Source organism: Chinchilla lanigera, unplaced genomic scaffold (assembly GCF_000276665.1).
Source record: "Chinchilla lanigera isolate Chin_1 unplaced genomic scaffold, ChiLan1.0 scaffold00217, whole genome shotgun sequence".
In the NCBI taxonomy this organism is placed as follows: Eukaryota; Metazoa; Chordata; class Mammalia; order Rodentia; family Chinchillidae; genus Chinchilla; species Chinchilla lanigera.
This window is the reverse complement of record NW_004955618.1, coordinates 117,741-125,420: the sequence shown is the minus strand read 5'-3', so window position 1 is coordinate 125,420 and position 7,680 is coordinate 117,741. Positions and strand designations below refer to the sequence as shown.

The 7,680-nt window shown below is 36.7% G+C and overlaps 1 protein-coding gene across 1 annotated transcript in view; it reads left to right on the top strand.

The window, feature by feature from the left end:
• The first annotated feature begins 306 nt into the window (after window positions 1-306).
• Window positions 307-7,680, top strand: part of LOC102011071 (PRAME family member 8-like) — a 12,582-nt gene continuing 5,208 nt past the window's right edge. Inside the window, exon 1 of the mRNA XM_005415002.1 lies at window positions 307-470. The gene's annotated coding sequence lies outside the window, so the exon portion shown is untranslated. The remainder of the gene's footprint in view (window positions 471-7,680) is intronic.

Genomic DNA, 7,680 nt, shown 5'->3' with positions numbered 1-7,680 from the left:
AATTTGCCTTCACTCCTTATATCTGGTTTTGTGCATTGCTTTATGTCATTTCATAACTTTTTTTGCGACATCTCACTATGTAATTCAGGCTGTCTTGAACTCATCGTATAGATCAGCTGGTTTTAAACTCTCAGTGATTCTCCTGCCCAGCACTCCCAGTTCTGGGATTACAGTCATAGGACACCACACCCGGCTTTGTTGTTTCATATACACTGGGCGTGGTGGCCCACCCCTGTAATCCCAGCACTCAGAAGGCTGAAGCAGGAGGATCATTGTGACTTCAAGACCAGCCTGGGATACAAAGTGTGCTCAAGGCCAGCCTGAACTGCACGGCGAGACCCTGTCTCAAAAAGTCAAAAAAGACAGAAAAAAGGAAGCTCAGGTTCTTCTTTCCATACAAAAGCTGCCTCTTCAGAGCTCAGCAGAGGCTCCCCTATCAGTCTTCTGAATTACACCTGATGATGAAGCAGGTAAATAGGAGCAGCATGGGCACCTTGGATTTAACTGGGTTAAATAGTAGAACATGTTTATCTTGTTTTTCTCCTGAGGGTGGGAGCCAGTGCCTTCATACTGAGCTCTACACTCAGCCATTTTTATTTTCTATTTTGAGACAAGGTCTCACTAAGTGGTCTTCATTGGTCTACAAGTTTGAAGCCTCCTGCCTCAGCTTTCCAAAATTCTGGGATTATAGGAGTGAATCACCAAACCTGAAATCTTTATTGATTGATTGACTTGACCCTGATTTTCACTATGCATTTTAGGCTTGCCTTGAGTACACTGTGTCCCCTGCTTGTCTTAAAATTCCTCCTGCTCATTTTCTCCAGGGCTGTATTTACAGCTTGCCCCACTACTCAAGACTCCTCTGTTAGTGTTGTTTGTTTATTTATATTTTTATTTATTTATTTGTGGTCTTCTTTTCTTTAATTTTAAATACGATGAAACAAAAAAGTACTAAAAAATTCACAATTTTAAAGCAAGATAATAGCTGATGAAGAGATAATATATTGCATATTGTTATCTTTGAATAAGTTGTTCAGATTATGAGATATAGGCATACATAACAAGACAAAAATATAAAGGCAAACCATTTTTTTCAATTAACTAAAAGCAGTCAGTAGTGTAATTATCTTTGCTATCATACATATATGTATATATGTTTGTTTGTTTATTTATATACTTTTCCCTTCCTGTATCATTTCACCAATTCCAGTTCTTTCTTTTTGAGCAGTTTCTTTTCCTGTCACAATATCCATTGCAGATTTTGGGTCTTCTTTAGCTTTTCACTTTTTTACACTAAGGATATAATATGATGTTTACATATGCAACTTTAATTTATTTCACCTATGAGTACAGTTTCTAGTTGCATCCATTTACTTATGACAGCCTCAAGTTTGTCCTTCTTTATAGTTGAGAAGTACTCCATTATAGAAAAATACCACATCTTTGTTACCCACTTTCCTTGGTAGATGGGCATTTGAGTTGTTTCAAAGTTTTAGCTAGGAGAAATTGTGCTGCTATAAACATGGGTGCACATATATCACTCTACTATGATATGTTTATTTTTTATGATATGCTTAATTCTTCTTGGAAAATACCTAGAGCGAGGATACTCAGACTGAATAGGACCACTATTCTTAGGCTTTTGAAGATTCCAACAGATTTCCACAGTGGTTGTACGCCTGCATTCCCACCAACAGTGAAGCAGTGTTCCTTTTTCTCCACAGCTATGCCAATATTTGTTATTGGTTGATTTCTTGATGATAGCCATTCTTTCTGGAGGGAGACAGAATCTCTGTTTGCTTTATTTTTTTATTTTTTTGTTTTTTTCTTGGTTTTTCTCTAGTACCGGGAACCGAACTCACGACCTTGCGCTTGCCAGGCAGGCACTTTTGCCGCTGAGCTAAATCCCCAGCCCTCTGTTTGCTTTAATTTGCCTTTCTCCAGTGACCAAAGATGTTGAACATTTTTCATATATTTATTTGCCATTTACATTTCTTCATCTGAGAAGTGTGTATTCACCTCAGATGCCCATTTTTGGATTGGGTCTTTGAATTTAGAAGGACCTGATTTTTTTCAATTCTTTGTATGTTCCAGATAGCAGCTCTGTTGATTTCTTTTGATGTGCAAAAACTTTTTAATACGGTGAGATCCCAGTTGTTCATTCTTTGAAGTACTGCCCATGCAGTTTTGTTTTTGTTCATGAACTCAATGGCTACGTCTATGTCTTCAACAATTCTACCTACTTTCTCATCCAGTAGATTTAGTGTTGCTGTTGTAATATTTAGATATTTGATCCTTTTAGATTTTAGTTTAGTGCATGGTGATAGACTTGGGTCTAGTTTTAGTCTTCGGCATGTGGAAAGCAAACTTTTCAGCACCATTTATTAAAGAGGCTGTCTTTCTTCCTGTGAAAATATTTGGTCCCTTTGTCAAAGATAAGGTGACTAACTGTGTTTGTAGTTGTATCTACATCTTCTAATCTGTTCCACTGTTCCTCAGGTCTGTATGTTTTGGCAGATTACATGCTGATTTTATCACAGTAGTTTGGTACAATAGTTTCAAGTTAGGGATTGTGATGCTTCCTGCCTTGCCTTTGTTGCTCAGGATTGCCTTTGCTATTTGAGATTGCTTCTATTTCCAAATGAACTTTATGAATGTTTTCTCTATATCTGTGAGGTCTGCTAATGGTATTTTGATTGGGATTGCATTAAATCTGTATAACAGTTTGGGGAGTATGGCCATTTTCACAATGTTGGTTCTTCCTGTCCCTGGGCAAGGGCTATCTTTTCATTTTCTGATATCCCCTGTGATCTTTTACAGAGTGCTGTAATTTTAAATGTATGGAACTTCTATTTCCTTTCTTAGATCAGTTCCTAGGTATTTCATATTTTGGATCTATTGTGAAATGTGGGTTTCCCTAATATCTCTCTCAGTGAGTTTAGTGTTTGTATACAGGAGTACTACTAATTTGTGAATGTTGCCTTGTATCCTGCTAAGCTACAGAATGTCTTTATTAAAACTAGAATTCTTTTGGTGGAGTTTCAGGAGTCCTCTATCTAGAGTACCACATCATCTGCAAAGAATGATAGTTTACCTTCTTCCTTACCTACCTTCATTCCTTTTATTTCTCTTATCTAATTGCTAGGGTGAATTTTTCCAGAACTTTATTGAATAGGAGTGGTGACAGTGGATATCCGTGTCTTGTTTCTGATTTTAGAGGGGAAAGCCTTCAATTTTTGTCCATTTAGTAAGATGTTGCTTCTTGGTTTGCCATAGATGGTTTTTATTAAATTGAGGTAAAGATGATCTATTCCGATTTTCTGTATGGCTTTTATCATGAATAATTGCTTGATGTTATCAACTCTTTTTCTGCATCAATTAAAATTATCATGTACTTTTTGCATTTAGTTTTCCTGAAGTGGTGTATTACATTTACGGATTTGTGTATGTTGAACCATCCTTGCATTACTAGGATGAATCCCACTTGGTCATGGATGATTTGCTCTGTTCTGTTTGCTAGTATTTTATTGAGGATGCTTGCATCTATGTGCATGAGGAGATTGGCCTGTAGTTCTCTCTTTTAGTTGGGTTTTAGTTTCTCTGGTTTTGGTAGCAGAGTAATATGTGCCCCTAGGAATGAGTTAGGGACAATTGCTTCACTTTGAACTTCATTAAAGTCTGAGGAGTATTGGCATTAAATCTTCACTAAATTTCTTATACAATTCAGCCATCAATCAATCAGGACCTGGGATTTTCTTTGTTGGTATGTTTTTAATTACATTTTCAATCTCATTAACTGATATTGGATTATTTAGAATTTTTATATCTTCTTGATCCAGCTTTGATAATTCATATTTCTAGGAATCTATCCATTTCTTCAGTGTTTTCTATACTATGCAAATAAAGGTTTTTGAAGGAGGTATTTAACATCTTCTGAATTTCCATAGAATCTGTAGTGATTTCAAACTTTTCAGTTTTTATTGCATGGATTTGAGCTTTTTCTTTCCTTTTTGATAAGACTGACTAGGAGTTTACCAATTTTATTTATTCATTCAAAGAAGAAACTCTTTGATTCATTAATTTTTTGTATTGTTTACTTGGTCTCAACTGTGTTAATTTGTGCTCAGATCTTTTCTTTTTTTGCTCTGATCTTTATAATTTCCTCCATTGTATGGGCTTTGGACTTGACTTGCTATTTTTTTTCTCTAGAAGCTTGAGGTGCAGCATTAGACTGTTTATTTGTGCTCATTCTGTTCTCTTGATGTGAGAATTGACTGCTATAAAAATCCCTCTTAGGACTGCTTTCATTGTGTCCCACAGGATCCAGTAAGTTGTGTTTGCATTTTCATTTAATTATAGATATTGTTTAATTTTTCTTTAATTTCATCTGTTACTCATTGGTTGTTCACGATGGTGGTATTTAATTTCATTGTGTTTATGGAATTTTTGCAGTTTCCTTTACCATTCATTTCCAATTTTACTGCACTATGGTCAGATAACATACACAGGATAATTTCAATACCTTTGCATTTACTTAAGCATGGTCTATGGGCTAGTATATGGTTTATTTTGGAGAACATCCTGTGTGCAGTTGAGAAGAATGTTTATTTTGATGCTGTTGGGTGGAATACTCTGTAAAAACTACTTAGTTTATGGAGATGTACACATCTACTAAGCCCATTTGTTCACAGCCCATTTGATTCAGTTGTGGATTTCTTTACTGATTTTTTGTCTTGTTGATCTATCTCTTTGTGGCAATGGGCTATTAAGTTTTCCCATTACAAGTGCATTAGTTGGGTGCTCCTATATTTGGTGCATACATATTTATAATTGTTGTCTCTCCTCTTGAAGTTTTTCCCTAACCAGTATGTAGTGACCTTCTTTATCTCATTTGGTCTTTGGTTTGAAATCAATATTGTCTGCCAGCAGAATCAGTACCCCTGCTTTTTCTGCATTGTTGTTGCATTGAAGATTATTTTCCATCCTTTGATTTTCAGTCTATCAATTTCCTTTGAGTTAAATATGTTTCATGAATACAGCATATTGCTGGATCTTGTTTCTTGACTCATTCCGCAATTATGTTTCTTTTGATTGGTGATTCAGGCCATGTACATTGATGGATATAAATAATATGTATTGTCTTATCCTTGTCATGACAGTTTCCTGCTGTTGGTTCCCTACTTTTCCCCTCTATTTAAGTGCTTGACCTGCCTGGTAGTCTCTTTTTGTTGTTGTACTTGGAAGTGTGGCCATTGTTTATCTGTTTCTACAAAATCTTTCAGTAGTCTTTGTAGGGTTGGTTTGGTGGTCATGAATTTTTTCAGTTGTTCTTTCTCATGGAAGTTTCTTATTTCTCAATGAACTTGGAAAGATAGTTTGGCAGGGAACATTAATTTGGGTTAGAAGTTGTTTTCTTTGATGACTTGAAATACTTCATTCCTATCTTTCCTTGACTTACGGGTTTGTGTTGCAAAGCCTACCATGATTCTGATGGGCTTTCCTATATAGGTGATCTGTTTCTTTTCTCTAACAGGTTTTAATATTCTGTGCTGGTGCTGAAATTCAGGGACCTGATTATTATATGTGGGAGTGTAGCTTTATTTTGGTTATCACTATTTGGAGTTCTATATCCTTCACTAATCTATATGTCAGCGTTTTTTCCAAGGCTTGGGAAATTTTCTGCTATTACTTCTGCAAGTTGGTTTTTTAATATTATATGTGTTGACTTCTGTTTTTTCACTGACATAAATTATATTATTATTATTTGCATTGTCTTGCAGCTGTTGAATTGTTATTTCCTGACCTTTTGTTCTTTTCAAGAGATGTGTCCTTTCATGATCACTAGCTATGATCTTGTCTTCAAGGTCTGAAAACCTGTCATCACTTTCATTCAAGGAGTTTCACCAGCTTTCAATGGAATTTTTAATTTTCCAGGTGGCTTTTTTCTTTTCTTTTCTTTTCTTTTTTGAGACAGGGTCTTCCCAGGAAGTTCAGGCTGGCCTTGAACTCACTTTGTAGCCAAGGTTGGCCTCAAATTCACAATTCTCCTGCCTCAGCCTCCTGAATCCTAGTATTACGGGTATGTGTCACCACATTGGGCTCCTGGGTGGCTTTTTAAACTGTTACCTCCAATCTATTTATTTCCTATATTGATCATTCACAGTTGCCATCCTCTTCCTATGACATAATTTTTAAATCTATCTGTACATCAGATTTGCTGAACATTTCCTTTATAAATGTTGAACTCTCTTTTTATAAGTGAAAGATTATTTTTCATTTGATTTCCTCTATAGTCTCATGGATTGGTTTCTTGACTTCAGTTGCTATCATTTCAGAAATGTCAAGTGGGTGTCTTCCATTTTCCTCTATCTTTTCTTCTGGTTTCATGCTTGGTGTCCTGGAGTGCTGTGATTGTATTTTTCTTTTTCATCTTGTTATTTTTCACTATGTACCCCATGCTGGCCTCATCCTCTTACCTCATGCTCCTGATTGCTGGGATTACAAGCATGTGCCAGCTTATTTGGCTCTAACAGTATTTGAATAACAGCCCTGGGTGGTTGTGCCAACATAGAACTCTTGACTAGAATGCCAGAGGCTCTAGTTTTAAACTTATCACAGCAAATATGTTTGTATTTTCTTTCAGTATCAAGCACTGAAGGCAGGAGCGCTGTATGACAGAGCTGGCATCCTCCACACCACTCTGTTTGCTGCTTTGTTTTGAGACAGGGTGTCCTAATTTAACTGGGCTGGCTTTGAACTCTCCATGCTTCTTGGTCAGTGCACCAAGGGCTGGCACTAGAAGCCTGTATGACATCATCCAGCTAGAAGTGTCTTTCTTCCCTCTCTCTCTCCCTCCCTTTTTCCTTCTCTCCCTCTGCCTTCTATCCTGTTCTCCCTTTCTCCTTCTCTAACTCCTTCCTCACTCTCTACTTCCCCCCATCCACTCTTTAAGGGTAGTTTAGCATACCCAGGTAGCACACAAATTTAATTCTGGCACTCAGCAGGCTGAAGCAGCAAGATAAGTATGAGTCTGAGGCCAACTTGGGCTACATAGTGAATTCTAGTCTGCTCTAAATTACATGATGAGACCATGTATAAAAAAGTTTTAAAAAAAGGAGAAAAAAATGATAGGACTAGGTTGATGGTTTGTGATTTTAGATAAGGTCCTTACCTCTCAATGCTTGGCCTTAGTTCAATCCCCATCAACATAAGGATTAAAAACAAAGTCGTGCATGGTGGTGCACACCTGTAATCCCAGCATGGGAGAAGTGAGGCAGGAAGACCACTCTGAATGTGAGTCCACCATGGGGCACATAAGTTCAAGCGAAATTTGAACTATGTATCATGACTGTCTCTAACTAAAAATAAATAAGTAAGGAAAATTTAAAATGGAGCTGAATCAAATTCCATATAGGGTTATCCATTCCTCAGTTGTCACTTGGGAGGCTGTAGCAGGAGAACTGCAAAGTCTACAATGGCTTAGAAGACCATCAGGACCTGACTCAAAATGAAAAATTCAAAAAAAGAAAAGAAACAAGAACTAAAGCTGTGACTGAGCAAAAAGCCATGTTCAACGCATAGTACTGCACACAAAATTTTTAAAAAGCATCTACATATATTTTACACTAGGGCTTTACTTTTTTGTTTTGTCAAGTGTGGCTTTTGCTGGAGGTGTTGTTT